The sequence below is a fragment of the Panulirus ornatus genome, chromosome 2, assembly GCF_036320965.1.
Source record: "Panulirus ornatus isolate Po-2019 chromosome 2, ASM3632096v1, whole genome shotgun sequence".
NCBI classification, from domain to species: Eukaryota; Metazoa; Arthropoda; class Malacostraca; order Decapoda; family Palinuridae; genus Panulirus; species Panulirus ornatus.
Genome location: NC_092225.1, coordinates 31,258,550 through 31,274,093, shown reverse-complemented (window position 1 = coordinate 31,274,093; position 15,544 = coordinate 31,258,550). Strand labels below are relative to the sequence as shown.

Below are 15,544 nucleotides of genomic sequence, written 5' to 3'. Positions count from 1 at the left end.
GTTCGCGACGCCTGCGCAGTGAGCCAACACTTCAAAGTAGCTGTCAACTTTTTTCTTTGTCCCAGGTGGCTACTTTTTTCTTTCTGCCTCACTCACACGTGGGCTACTGGCTTTCAGTCCACAATTATACAATCTCTCCACCTTTAGTGTTTGTCCACTAAAAAAAATATAGACATTGTACATACATATATACATACAGCGTTGAGAGACGGGGGTAACATGGGTGTAACATTCATGTGAGGCTAATTAAGAAGCTGGATCATCAGGTAGGAATCAAGGGAAGACACCGACGGAGTCATTACGTCACAGGAACGTAACAAAGGACGGATATCAGGGGACGCCTTCTCGAAATAGATTGAAGTTACGAGTGAGGGACAAAAGTCTTCTGTTCCTAGACCATCACTCTTATTGATTTACGTACAAGACTAACCAGGTGTGGAGTCCTACCTGAATATATTTGCAGATGATTCAAAGGTCATGAGGGAAGTGAAAAGCGAAGAAGATTGCATCAATCTACAAGGGGACCAAGACAGACTAAACAGTTCAACCCGAGTAACTGCAAAGTAATAAGACAGGGACAGAGTGAAAGAAGGAGTTGATACGAATATCATCCAGCAGGAAATAAGCTGCAGGAAACCTGTGTGTGAGAGAAAACTGGATTATGGCATCGCCCCTTACCTGTCAGCAGAGCCCCACTGAGAGGCAAACTGTACGTTGGCAAACATTAGTGTTCAAATCCATGAATAACGAAATATTCAGGAAGCTGTTCACACTGCATATAAAGCCAAAACTAAAGTATGTTCAGCGGTGTTCAATTTTGGGGAGTGTTGTGGTTCAGTTATGCGTGGTGATGGAACTGGAAGAGAGATATGGACACAATATTCTATTATGTAAGACAGAGAAGGGGAGGCAGGTGATGAGGCCAGAGCATATCTCTCCCGAAGGTGCAAGACTGTGACAGGTTGGAGCGATCAACTGAGTTACGCTGAAATGTAACAAAAAAAGGCTTGGCAGGAGTCCCACGGTGCTGGTGGAGATGCATGAGGTGAAGCAGGAGCCCAGCAGAGGTGCGGGGCTGCCGGGACAATGTGGAGCCCCTGTATGAGGGAGGTGTGTGGCTCGTGCCTCAGTCCGGGAGTAAGTGACGGTTGTGCTGAAGGGGCGCCGTGGGTGTGGCCGTACCAAACATACCACTGTTACAGACCCCCTGAAGACCATCATCACAGCCTCATACAGACCACTAACATAGTACCAAACAGACCACTAACACAACCCCATACTGACCACTAACACAGCAATATGATAACCACCAACACAGCATCATCCAGGCCACTAACACATCACTAAATTGACCGCTAACATAGCGCCTTACTGACCACTAACACAGCACTGTCGAGACCACTACCAAGGCCTCATACAGACCACTAACACAGCAACTCACAGACTATTATCAGAGCGACATATATATCACCACCTACCACATCATCATGAAGCAACACTAGAGCAAGAAAGAACAACCCCACAGCAAAACACCGTAAACCCAAAAAAACACAAATCAACCCCACAGAAACACAAAGTAATCCCACAGCAGCAACGTACAGTAGGCCGAGGGCAACACTGTGTTACCTGATGGATGACACCGGTCGTCGTCAGCCGTGTCTGGGATGGTCAGGGTTGCAGGAGGAACTAAAGTGGTTTTAATAGTAGTCACAGAAGAATAGTAGTAGTAGTAGTAGTAGTAGTAGTAGTAGTAGTAGTAGTAGTGTAGTTAGTAGAAGTATATGCTCTTGTTGTTGTACCAATAGTTAATGTAGTAGAAATTCGGTAACACTAGCTGTTATAGTAGTAGTAGAATAGTAATGGTAGCTGTGGTTGTGGTGATAGTAGTAGTTACAGAAGCAGCAGCAGCAGCAGTAGTAGTAGTAGTAGTAGTAGTAGTAGTAGTAGTAGTAGTAGTAGTAGTGGTAGAAATAGTAACATTAGTAGTAGTAGTAGTAGTAGTAGTAGCAATAATAGTAGTAGTACGGTGGTGGTAGAACCATTACCAGCAGAACAAGTAGTAGTGATAGTAATGTTTGTAGAAATGGTAAATGTAAAGTAGTACTGAGAGTACTACAACTGTTTTAAGAGTTGTGGTTGTGGCAGACCACCTCACTACTTAGTAGATGCTGCAGGAGTAAACACCACAAGCATCACTGAAAGTAGCGACGGGAGGCGAAAGGAACAGTAGCAGTAACATAATGATCATCACAAGGAACGGTGGGCTGTATGGTTCTAAATGGTAGTCAAGGATGGTAGTGATGATGCGGCCGGGATGGAACGGTAGTCAAGGATGGTAGTGATGATGCGGCCGAGATGGAACGGTGGTACCGTAAGATCGTCAGTGGTAGTGATGGTAGTCCAGTGTAGGGATGGTACAGTGGTAATGATGGTAGGCCAATGTAGGGATGGTACAGTGGTAGTGATGGTAGGCCAGTGTAGGGATGGTACAGTGGTAATGATGGTAGGCCAATGTAGGGATGGTACAGTGGTAGTGATGGTAGGCCAGTGTAGGGATGGTACAGTGGTAATGATGGTAGGCCAATGTAGGGATGGTACAGTGGTAGTGATGGTAGGCCAATGTAGGGATGGTACAGTGGTAGTGATGGTAGGCCAGTGTAGGGATGGTACAGTGGTAATGATGGTAGGCCAGTGTAGGGATGGTACAGTGGTAATGATGGTAGGCCAATGTAGGGATGGTACAGTGGTACTGATGGTAGGCCAGTGTAGGGATGGTACAGTGGTAGTGATGGTAGGCCAATGTAGGGATGGTACAGTGGCAGTGATGGTAGCGCAGTGTAGGGATGGTACAGTCGTAGTGATGGTAGTCCAGTGTAGGGATGGTACAGTGGTAATGATGGTAGGCCAATGTAGGGATGGTACAGTGGTACTGATGGTAGGCCAGTGTAGGGATGGTACAGTGGTAATGATGGTAGGCCAATGTAGGGATGGTACAGTGGTAGTGATGGTAGGCCAGTGTAGGGATGGTACAGTGGTAATGATGGTAGGCCAGTGTAGGGATGGTACAGTGGTAATGATGGTAGGCCAATGTAGGGATGGTACAGTGGTAGTGATGGTAGGCCAGTGTAGGGATGGTACAGTGGCAGTGATGGTAGGCCAGTGTAGGGATGGTACAGTGGTAATGATGGTAGGCCAATGTAGGGATGGTACAGTGGTAGTGATGGTAGGCCAGTGTAGGGATGGTACAGTGGCAGTGATGGTAGGCCAGTGTAGGGATGGTACAGTGGTAATGATGGTAGGCCAATGTAGGGATGGTACAGTGGTAATGATGGTAGGCCAATGTAGGGATGGTACAGTGGCAGTGATGGTAGTCCAGTGTAGGGATGGTACAGTGGTAATGATGGTAGGCCAATGTAGGGATGGTACAGTGGTAGTGATGGTAGGCCAGTGTAGGGATGGTACAGTGGCAGTGATGGTAGGCCAGTGTAGGGATGGTACAGTGGTAATGATGGTAGGCCAATGTAGGGATGGTATAGTGGTAGTGATGGTAGGCCAATGTAGGGATGGTATAGTGGTAGTGATGGTAGGCCAATGTAGGGATGGTATAGTGGTAGTGATGGTAGGCCATGTGGGATGGTACAGTGGTAATGAAAGGTAGGCCAATGTAGGGATGGTATAGTGGTAGTGATGGTAGGCCAGTGTAGGGATGGTACAGTGGTAATGATGGTAGGCCAATGTAGGGATGGTATAGTGGTAGTGATGGTAGGCCAGTGGTACAGTGGCAGTGATGGTAGGCCAAATGTAGGGATGGTACCGTGGTAATGATGGTAGGCCAGTGTAGGATGGTACAGTGGCAAATGAATGGTGGCCAGTGTAGGGATGGTACAGTGGCAGTGATGGTAGGCCAGTTTTAGGGATGGTACAGTGGGAATGATTTGGGAGGCCAATGTAGGGATGGTACAGTGGTATGATGGGAGGCCAGTGTAGGGATGGTACAGTGGCAGTGATGGTAGGCCAGTGTAGGGATGGTACAGTGGTAAATGGAAAGGTAGGCCAATGTAGGGAAGGTATAGTGGGAGTGAGGTAGGCCAATTTTAGGGGTGGTAAGTGGTATGATGGTAGGCCAGTGTAGGATGGTACAGTGGTAATGATGGTAGGCCAATGTAGGGATGGTATAGTGGTAGTGATGGTAGGCCAGTGGGACAGTGCAGTGAGGTAGGCCAGTGTAGGGGTGGTACAGTGGGAATGATGGTAGGCCAGTGTAGGGATGGTACAGTGGCAGTGATGGTAGGCCAGTGTAGGGATGGTACAGTGGCAGTGGGTGGTAGGCCATGTAGGATGGTACAGTGGTAATGATGGTAGGCCAATGTAGGGAGGTATAGTGGTAGTGATGGTAGGCCATGTAGGGATGGTACAATGGAAGTGGGTGGTAGGCCAGTTAGGGGTGGTTTAAAATGGTAGTGATGGTAGGCCAGTGTAGGGATGGTACAATGGAAGTGATGGTAGCGCAGTGTAGGGATGGTAAAGTGGTAGTGATGGTAGCGCAGTGTAGGGATGGTACAGTCGTAGTGATGGTAGTCCAGTGTAGGGATGGTACAGTCGTAGTGATGGTAGCGCAGTGTAGGGATGGTACAGTCGTAGTGATGGTAGTCCAGTGTAGGGATGGTACAGTGATGTAATGGAGCGCAGTGTAGGGATGGTACGGGGGGGAGGGGATCCTACCTCCTTAACCACAGCAGCCCGCCACACACCATCCCACATCACCTACACTGTTGACAAACATCCTCATCTCTAACGTCATAAAGATATCTAATGAATGGTAATCACGGACGCATGAAACGTAAGCCCATCCCTCTAGGGACAGGCCATAAAGATTATGAGGTGATACACATAATAACACCATTACACCTGGTAATGCTACTGATACCCAAACAGTCACGTAATTTGTTTGCCTGAAATCGTGATTGACAATTTTGTCATCATGTTTGTCGGTACAAAATAAAGATTTTCTCTAACACGACATCGGTGAGTGAATATTTCTATACAAAATTTGGGAAAGGAAAGGAATGCAGACAGCAACAGACAACTGGGTCTATTCGAAGTTCTCTATGATGACAGACGACTTCAGGAGCAAGGTGGTGAGAGAGAGAGAGAGAGAGAGAGAGAGAGAGAGAGAGAGAGAGAGAGAGAGAGAGAGAGAGAGAGAGAGAGAGAGAGAGAGAGAGAGAGAGAGAGAGAGAGAGAGAGCAGAGCAAATAACAATGTTTATAATAAGAGACGTAAATAAGATCGGCCTTGGACGGGAACAAGGTATCAGTCTATTTTTAGATTCATTTACAGTGTTCCTTCCAGCTGTTCTTATCACTAGGTCATTCCATAATTTAACAAGCATGTCGGGAAACAAACCACTTCATCTTAAAGCAAAACGCTTCGAAAGAAATTTGTATCCATTACTACGGGCTACATCCGACTGGTCTGGTCTGAGATCAAGGCGGTCGAAGCTTCTGAGGATTCTGAATACCCGTATCTAAATAAGTACAAAGTCAGGTGGATATATATACCTTCAGTAGAGCTGCTGTTTCTCAGACCGGGAATCATCGAGACAGGAGGTAAAGCCAACCCAATCTGAAAACAACATTAAAGGTGAGGACGCATATGAATGCCCAAACTATGAGGCTTAAATTTTCATCTTTTTTTTTACAGCTTTTATGTAATGTTCACTTGGCTTTAAGTCATCCAAAATTACTGAACCTAAATCTTGTACCTCGTTTACGTTAAGCAGCGCAACAGAGGCCATAATAGAATGTGGGTTCGCTTTTTACTGCTGGAGTGTAAAACTTTACACTTATTGATACGTAAGTTCATAAGGGGCTTGTGAGCATTATCAAACTGCAGAACATCCTGCAGCTCTACATGTTTAATATGTTGTAAATTGACTTATCAGTTAAGTGATTTTTCTTTTCGATGAATGACTATCAAAAACCCAACCATCCAAATCAATTATGGCTCAAGACTTAACTATCACACAGTAACGCTTTACAAACCCTAGCTCTTACGTACACCACACGATCTAATCCTCAGTCTTCATCAGAACTATACAGGATATATATATATATATATATATATATATATATATATATATATATATATATATATATAGCCACTCAACGACAGTTACCCTCACGAGAGCTACCAACATTTGTAACGACTCGAGGTGGTTGGTTTGTACAGTTATCATACATCAAATGAGGTACAACCTCACCTGCCCCAGCCTGGACCTAATACATTACCATTACCTGCGATACAGCAACGTCCTCCAGTGGATCCCATGACACACTAGGCTATAAAGCACTGAAATCGTTGATGATCTAACATTAGACAAAACTACAAGATCTGCAATCACATCCGTCTCTCTTCCTCACCTTAATAAGAACGGTCTCCAAGGCGCCAAATCTCATAACGAAATGAAGGACACGAATAAATGGGGGATAACACACCACTGGTAGCCTTTCCACAACATCATCAAAACAAAAATAATAAGTTTAGTAATAAGAAGAGAAACAGAGAAGCACTGGGAGCTCGAGGATTCAAACGTAGCCTTCATGTAATTGGCAACTGGTGTTATTGCCTCGATCCTGGACCTTCCATACATATTCCACAGCAACGCCCTCCATCAAACATGATCCACACTAAGACTGACAAAATATAAGGCTCAGGGTCAGTCGTAGATGAGGGGATCATCGCAATTCTACCATTTAGGATATGGTGAAGACCATAACATAATACCTAAGACTCGCCAGATGTAGCAAACGAAGAAAACGAGGCGCACAGGTCCAGCCCTCCAGCGATAACTTTACAGATTGGTCGACCCTGAGACTATGGTAAGGTGAAGTCGTCTGTTATAGTGAGTTTCATGGCACCTTCCACAGCATCACAAAAACATTCACAACTTCCAACTTTCTTCAATGCTTTCTGAATTGATACAGACGACCACATAGAGCAGGTTGAGTTGTGGAAGTTTACATCTACAACACTAAGTCGTCAGTTCACAGGATCCACCAGGGAAAACGGCCAATGTATAATCAGTTCACTGGTCACACCAGCAGGATCACAATTGGATGAGTTGTGCTACATCACGTGTGGAGAGTCACACCGTAAATACTGGGAATCCTTCCTGATATAATGATGATCGTGATCAGATGTGGAATCCTTTTCTAAACTTTCCTTCATGTCGCTTTCAAACTAGGATATGATTGCCCCAAACTGATTTACACCAAAAATGCTCAGTGGCAAAAGCATTAGACAGCATCTGAGACACCGAACATGTCAATATAAAAATATCCCACTTTAGGAATACGAGGCGCAATCCTGCAGGTGCAGGAGAGGGAGTCAGGCTGTACCTTCCTGCCTCACACGACAGGGGCTCGTCTCATGGCTTCATGACTAAAGGGGGACCACCTTCTGGGACTTCCCCCCTCCTCCTCCTCCTCTCCCTATGTGTACCCGACAGAAACAATCAGATACACAAAATAATCCAGGAGACTAACATCTAAAACACTGATACTATTGTGCCGACAGAACTTGATTCCGCAATGTTGTCTGTATACTGAGGAGTCACGTCTTCCTTGAAGGCGGGGGATGGTGGGTAGGGAGGAGGGGGGGTCAAACCTCGTGACAAATGCTCATATAATGAGGAGGGAGGAGGGGGAGGGGGTGGTCCAAGCTTGATTATATTCAGTCCGATGTGGCATAATTTGTTCAATACAAAACAATACTCATACGGTATATGATGTGATTACTGTGGACTGTGTGGTATATGATATACCACACAATACACACTAGTCACTACATATACACTAAACACAGCGTAACACACACCAGACCTACAACATGCTGGACACACACTAGACCTGGCCCACGCACATCAGTATGCACGGAAGACAGCACACTGCACCACACTGACCACACGACTCACTACCAGTTGTTGAACACACTAAACTCTAGACACACTTGGCAAAACACACACTAGACACTTCAGGCAACACACAGTAGACTAAACACACAAGACAGCACACAGTGTAAACACACGACACATCATACAGGTTAAACTAAAGATATAACTCGCAGTGCAAACTAAACGCATACACCAATGTAAACTCAACGAACAAGATACAATTATAGTGTAAACTCAACACACGACTAAACACATACAACACAGTGTAAACTCAACGAACAAGATATAAACCAAAGTGTAAACTCAACACACGACACAATATCAGCTAAACAAGATCAAATACACATTGTACACTTAACACACAAGACACGGCACACACTGTACAGCTAAACAAACAAGATGCACACACAGCGTAAACTAAACAAATAAGACACAACACTGCAAATCAACACAAAAGACGCGGAACACAACGTTAACTGCATAACGAGACAATACGAATCAATTAGTCTCAAGGACCACTATTCTTCCACCACTCTTCCCAACTCGTGTATTCAATTCACTTACAATGTCAGAGCTAAATATAGCAAGACCCGCCGCAGAAGCCCAAAGCTAAATATAGCAAGACCCGCAAAAGAAGCCTAGACCTAAATATAGCAGAACCCGCCGGAAGAAGCCAAGCGCTAAATGCTAAGACCCCCCAAAGAAACCAGGCGCTAAATAAATATAGCAAAACCAACGGAAAAAGCCAAGCGCTTAACATAGCAAAACCAGCACAAGCCAAATCTAAATATAGCAAGACATGTGGGAAAAGCCCAATACTAAACTAAGGACTGATGGTTCCGATTACGGCAATTGCAATTTTCTTCCATCAACGTTTAAAGTGAGGTAAGGTAAGGATAGGCTGGGTCAGGTTAGGTAATTTAAACAGTCACCGTGAAATCGTTCTTGTACTAGACCGCTCCAATCCAATCTATCCCATGCAAGGCCTTTTACCCTCCTTCATGTTCAGGCCCTGAGTTCTCAAGATCTTATTCAATCTATCTTCTACCTCTAGTTTGGTTTCCTCCTTCTTTACCCCTCCACTTCTTGCACATATATCTTCTATGTCAACCTCTCCTTACTCATCCTCTCATATATATCTTCTATGTCAACCTCTCCTCACTCATTCTCTCCATATGTCCAAACTATTTCAACACACCCTCTTATGCTCTCACCAGAACACTTCTAATTACCAGATCTCTCTTACCATATCATTTTTAACTCGGATCAACCCTCTCCTCACACCAGATATTGTATCAATCATTCTATTTCCAACACATCCACCCTCTTCCGTACATTCTCATCCACAGCCCATGCCTCGCATCCATTCATCATCGCTGGGACTGCTACACGTTCAGATAGGTTATTCTTCCGTCTCTAAGATAGTGAGTGACCTCTCTTTCTACACATTTCTCAATACTTCCAAGACCTTCGCCCCCTCACCCATTACTGTCTCTCTGTATAGCTAAACCTAATAACTTTCCTTGTATTCACATTTACTCTCAATTTTCTCCTCTAACACACTTAAACCCAGACGCCAACTGCGGTTCTTTTCCACCAGCACTGAGTCATAAGCAAAGAAAAAGTATTCCACTTCCCAGGAAAACATATCCCCTACAGACTGCATACCCGCCCCTATCTCTAAGACCCTTGCATTTCCCTCCCTCATCACATCTATACACAAATCAAACACCCATGGTGACATCACACAATCCTGCCGCAGCTAACCTTCACCTGGAATTACTTACCCTCCCTCAACCTGCACGCACACAAGCCTCACTTTCTTGATAAAAACTTCACTGTTTCTAGTAGCTTTTCCCCACACTATATTTTCGTAGCACCGTCCATGAGGCATATCTATCTACCCTATCATAAGCTTTCTTCCAACACAGAAATGCCACATATAAATCATTCCGTTTCGCCAAGTATTTCTCACATTCCCACAGGCTGTTATGGGGGAAGATAATGTCATTTCGTTAATACGGTGGAGATACACCATTGCATCCCGTAGTCTCCAGATGTTAGATTAGATCTAAAAACCCGAGAAACGTATTAAGAAAGAAGGGAGACCCTGTATTCGTCTGAAGCAACGAGGTCACAGATCTTTCCCGTCAGCGGTCTTGTTAAATATATAGACTGTAGATAAAAGCTACGAGTTATATGCAAATACGGAGTTAAATCTTAGTTCGAGAACAAAAGGGCATTATCGTCATATTTGATACTTGTTACGCGTATAAAAACTGCCAGGTATATCATCGTGTCTATCAGGAGACCATCCACATATAAAATTCAATAAACAATACGGAGGTTGATATTGGATTCTCATAAATACCAAGTGGCGTGCCAGTTGTAACTGATAGATTCTCCCAAAATGCAACATCTAGTGTTGAGATTGCAAAAGCTCAAGCAACACAAACCTGGTGAATACAAGTACTGGAGTGATGGAGACAAAACCTAAACAAGTCTACCACACAAATGACGAACGTTTTCTATGACTCATAAGAAACAAAGAACTTGTTGATATCTAGGAAATTATGTACACGTTGGTCTGTAATGTATAAATGTGCCTGTGGTATGAAGCTAATTGTCGTACCGAACATAAGTGTCAGCTTTTATCTAAACAAATAAACTTTATTTTGATAACTTACAATGAGGACCAAAAACAGCCTAAAACCTAATCTCAAGACAAAAGCCTACTGCACAAATACTAAGTTACAATGGATAGATAACTATTTGGGTATTAAGGGAAGTTTTACACTCGTACAGCCCCGTCTCTTAACCTTCTAAATACAAACCGTTACCTTGTGTACACAAACTACACATTCTAACCTATGCCAAGTACCCATTTCGCCGACTAGCATCTACGGGAGGATGAACGGCTGGAAGTATTGTGGACTGGCTGACGTGACCAGGATTCGAACCTGTGCGAGCTTGATTTCAAACTACCTGTAGAATTCAAGGCCAAAACAGACGAACAAGTCAACAGCAGTACCATTAAGGATGCCTGAGGAGATCTTGAACTTGTCACCCATTGTAAACTTAGATCACAAGTACACATTCTACTCCAGGCTTCACAACATAAAAAATGTAAAAGTGAAAAATCAACTACTGCCATCGGTATCAGCACCACCATCACCAATGCCGATGTGTACAACACTTAAAGTCATGGAATACTAAGTAATCCCTGAGCCAGACGAAGCATCATCAACGATATTGAAGATCTATTCTTAACAACTGTCTCCAGTATGTTTATTATTCATAAATTATCACCCAGGATTAATTCCATTTTAACCAGAACCACTCTGTGATTCTTGCAGCCATTTAATACTACGCTACTTCCAGTATCTGGGAAATGTAGGCTCCTTTGGAGAGAGAGTTCTTTGACGAGACTCTACGCCTAATGAAACAGCCTCGCCCATACTAGCAGGTGTGTGTGAACATAACTAGCAGGTGTGTTCCCATGATAAGCGGGAGTGATAATAGTTAGCAGGTGTGTTTGCCCATAGCTTACACATGTGTCATCATACGTGCGTGCCCATGGCACCAGGTGTGGATGATCATAACTAGGTGTGTGACCACAGACAGCAGGTTTTTATCATGTCTAACAGGTGCATATGCCCATGGCAAGCAGGGGTGTGCGCCCATAACTAGCAGGTGTGTGTGATCACGGTTAGCAAGCATCGACACAAAGCCTGGTACTGAACGGCTAAAAGTAGACTCCTGTTAGCAAAGAATTCTCGACATGTAGCAAACCCATGTGTGCTCATAGCGCATCTCTTTCTTGTCAATAGGAGTGTGTTCATGGTCAGCAAATACGCAGTCATACTCAGTGGTCCTGGCTTACTGTGCGACCGTAAATACCTTTCCCAACACCTAAGCGAGTAGCACTGATTGTGTACGTATCTCCCTGGTCAGAAGAGAGTTATAACTTGTATCTACAGTGACTAGCGCGTAGGTGTATCATGAATGAGAATGTTTCGGGTGCGTACTTGTAGGGAATGCATATGTGTAAGGTGTGAGTGAAGTGCATTTGTATGTGAGAAATTCCTGTGCATGTGTAGATGCATTTGTGTGTGTGTGTGTGTGTGTGTGTGTGGGTGGGTGGGTGGGTGTACAGGTGAATGAAGGTTGAAAGTCTCACCACAAGCGTCAAGGTCAGCCTACCCTTGCCTTCACACACACACACACACACACACACTCGAACTGTATGTGCCGTCATCACCATCTCATCTGTAAGTTGCAACACATATGAATATCTTACACTGAGAAGGTCTGACAATTTTGATGCGTCACAAATGCGTCGGAAATCACTAGACGCACCCTTCGTACCCTACTACAGCCAAACTTAGGATTCACACGATCGTAATACCAAATGCGTTGTTTTTTGTTGTTTGACGTAAGAATATCTGTGCTAAGGGACAACTGGAAGGTTAGAAAGGTTAGATAAAAGGATTGACAAGCTACAAGATTAGACAAGGATATACAGATGTAGAGAGCAGGATTAACAGAAGAATCTCAAAGATCAGTAAAGTATATACAGAAGATGGAGAGAGCAGGTGGGCTGTCCACCTAGCAAAGACTAAGTTAGTAACCTACGTATAATGAGTTGCTCTCTTATGGACACTAAAGACCATAAAACCGATACTTTTGAACACTCTCTCAATCTTTGGTCATAATGCTAATGAATTTTTAAATGTACATTTCTTTATTTTAGTGAATTTCCAAGAAACTTTTATTTCAGTAACTAATGAGAATTCCAGTCCCATAACACCGTAATTCATCCCACAAAATTTGTCAATACGAACCAAGAGTTGGAATACCTATCAAAAAATAAAATAAAGAAATACACATGTCCACGAATAAATACAAATATATTCGTATAAAAAATCTATTTCTGGAGCAGGAAACGGGACATAAAGTAATTTAGGATAAGACAAAAGAGAGGTACAGCCTTCGAAGCGGCAACCCCTCACGATCTCATGCCTGATATGGATTCCGGTCGAGTGGTTAGTAAAGTAACCTTGGCATTGAGCATTCGCTATAAAGACACGACTCGCCATACCCATGGATATCTCATTCGGATAATGTAATCTCCAGAAACATACAAAAAATATAACAGGTTTTCAAGCCCAGTAATTAGTTTCGTTCCAATAGTTGTATAAATATGTCAACTAGAAAGGGAAAGTTACCTGGCCGCCGATATACCATGTCTAAATTTAAACTCTTACTGCGAATGTTTCGTGAACGCATATGAAATGGATGTAACATTTCAATGGAGATTATGGGTCATTCTACAGAGTAGGTGAAATGACAAAGACATTCAGGTGCAGTGAAGGAGAATGTTAATGAATGGAAGGTGATAGCGCTTGCTGGGGTCTCCCAGTCCGAGGTGGACGGGTGGCGGCGACCTTAAGCTTGGCCTCGCCGTACCACCAGCTAACGCTACCTCTCGCCTCAGTCAGTCTCCTCCTGTACTCGACTGTGTTGGCACGCTCACCCTTACTACATTGTCTCCTGAAGTTAAGTGCGTCTCTGCTAATTTATCTGTCTTCAGTGTCTACACTAACGGATCAAAACTACGTAAACCAACACAGTTAAGCTAGTGAAGCAGGTCATTCACGTATATTCCCTAAACGTCTACCCAGTTTCTTCTCTCCCTTTCCTTTTCTCTCTCATCCCCTATTCGTTTGTCCCTCTTCCTTCCCTTTTCTCTCATCCCCTATTCGTTTGTCCCTCTTCCTTCCTTCTTTTGATTCTATCAAGTATTTACACAATTCATACAGCAAGGCGAACATATCTTCGAGCATTTTCACTGTTGCGTTACTTATTGTATTACGTGACCTACCTCCAGATAAACATCATCATTCCACTGTTTTCATGAATGTTAAAATGTCCAATGTAACTTACCTGATATAGCAGCAAGATGTAAGGAGGTTGTACTATACTGGCAAAGCTGTGGACGAAACCATCGTGTTGATACCACTGAATTTAAGAGGAATAGTATCATGGGCTCAAAAACACTTATGTTCATATTTCTACATTTTTACAGCTGTTGTTCGTACCAGATACAAGTCTAGAAAGTGAATCATGACAAAACTGAATGTAGGCAACTAACCACAGCAGAATGATGAAACCAGAGTCAAACTACTGGTCAGTGAGGCAGCGTAGCCAGACCCAAGTGATCGGGGTTACTTGCCTAACAATCTTCACCAAACTTTTACCTCACTTCTCCCTGAAACAGAGTCGGACACTATAACATCATACAGGAAAAGGCCCTGAATTAAGAGCTCCGTCATGCTACTTTCCATTGGTTATTTTCAGGTGTCTTGGAAAACATAATTCAGCCAAGACGTGACTTTTAATAGCACACACACACACACACACACACACACACACTATGGTCACTGCAGACAACGTACAAAACTTTAAAAGGTTTTATAAAAAAGAAATGTTCAGGACATAGGGCCCTACGAGTATAAAACTCCATGTTCAGTAAAAATTGGTGATTACACACGAGCGTATAACTTCTCTGTAGAGTAAAACCAGATAATTACACGTGTACAAATCTCTCCCCGCACAGTACAAATAGGTAGTTACAAAACCCGTCCCTCGTGGGTAACTACAGCCTATCTCACTGTCACACACCTTCAACCCGTTTCTTTTCCAACTTTAAACATTAGGTTGAATCATCCTGTGAGCATAGCCTCCTCTGACCAACTAACTCCTGATAAACTGTCTTGTTAATTCAATTTTGTTTTAACGTTACATATAAATGCCTCCATACTTACAAGAATCTTTGTATATTTAAGTACAAAATAAACATTCCTGTATATCTTACTATTTACACTGGTAATCTTACGGCAGGGTGGCCGATCACTCCACCCAACGTGAGAATAGATGATGTCACCAGCACTTCATGATGATATCATCACCATCTGTCTAACGTCATGAGCACGGCAATGACGTCACCAACGTCTTGGACATCACTGTCACCTGTCTGACGTCAAGACCACGACACCGACCACCCTTTGATGCGATCATTAACGTCATACAACAATAGTGAAGTCCAGTGTTAAGAAACGATAATCCTCCACTTAGAAGCAGAAGGGAACACCATGAAACAACATCTGGTTAGTTTATGTATAAGTGAGCTTCATTCTCGTTTTCAGCAGGACTGTCGCCTCTACGGTGACATTGTTGCTTTTTCCTTCTTTTCCTCTTGGTCGTAGTAGTCGGCCTACACCCAATCCAGGTGGTCATCCTCCCCACTGAGCTCGTTGATAAATGGGTACCTGGCTTAAGTTTAGACGTGTAATATATATATATATATATATATATATATATATATATATATATATATATATATATATATATATATATATATATAAGGTTAAGAGGCATGGCAACAATAGAAAACTGCCCGAGACGCACACTAATGACACGTACACCCTAGCTTACGCTACGTAAGCGTTCAGTCATCAGTCCCATAATAGAAGATGAAAAGCTGGGTTGACTGTGAGTTGGCTGCACTGCCCGGCGTAACACTCAAGA

At 43.4% G+C, this 15,544-nt stretch overlaps 1 protein-coding gene across 3 annotated transcripts in view; it reads right to left on the bottom strand.

Moving 5' to 3' along the window:
- Positions 1-6,513, bottom strand: part of LOC139755838 (popeye domain-containing protein 3-like) — a 340,156-nt gene extending 333,643 nt beyond the window's left edge. For all 3 annotated transcript variants that reach the window (XM_071674468.1, XM_071674451.1, XM_071674458.1), the window contains exon 1: positions 6,423-6,513. The gene's annotated coding sequence lies outside the window, so the exon portion shown is untranslated. The remainder of the gene's footprint in view (positions 1-6,422) is intronic.
- Between the last annotated feature and the right edge of the window lie 9,031 nt (positions 6,514-15,544).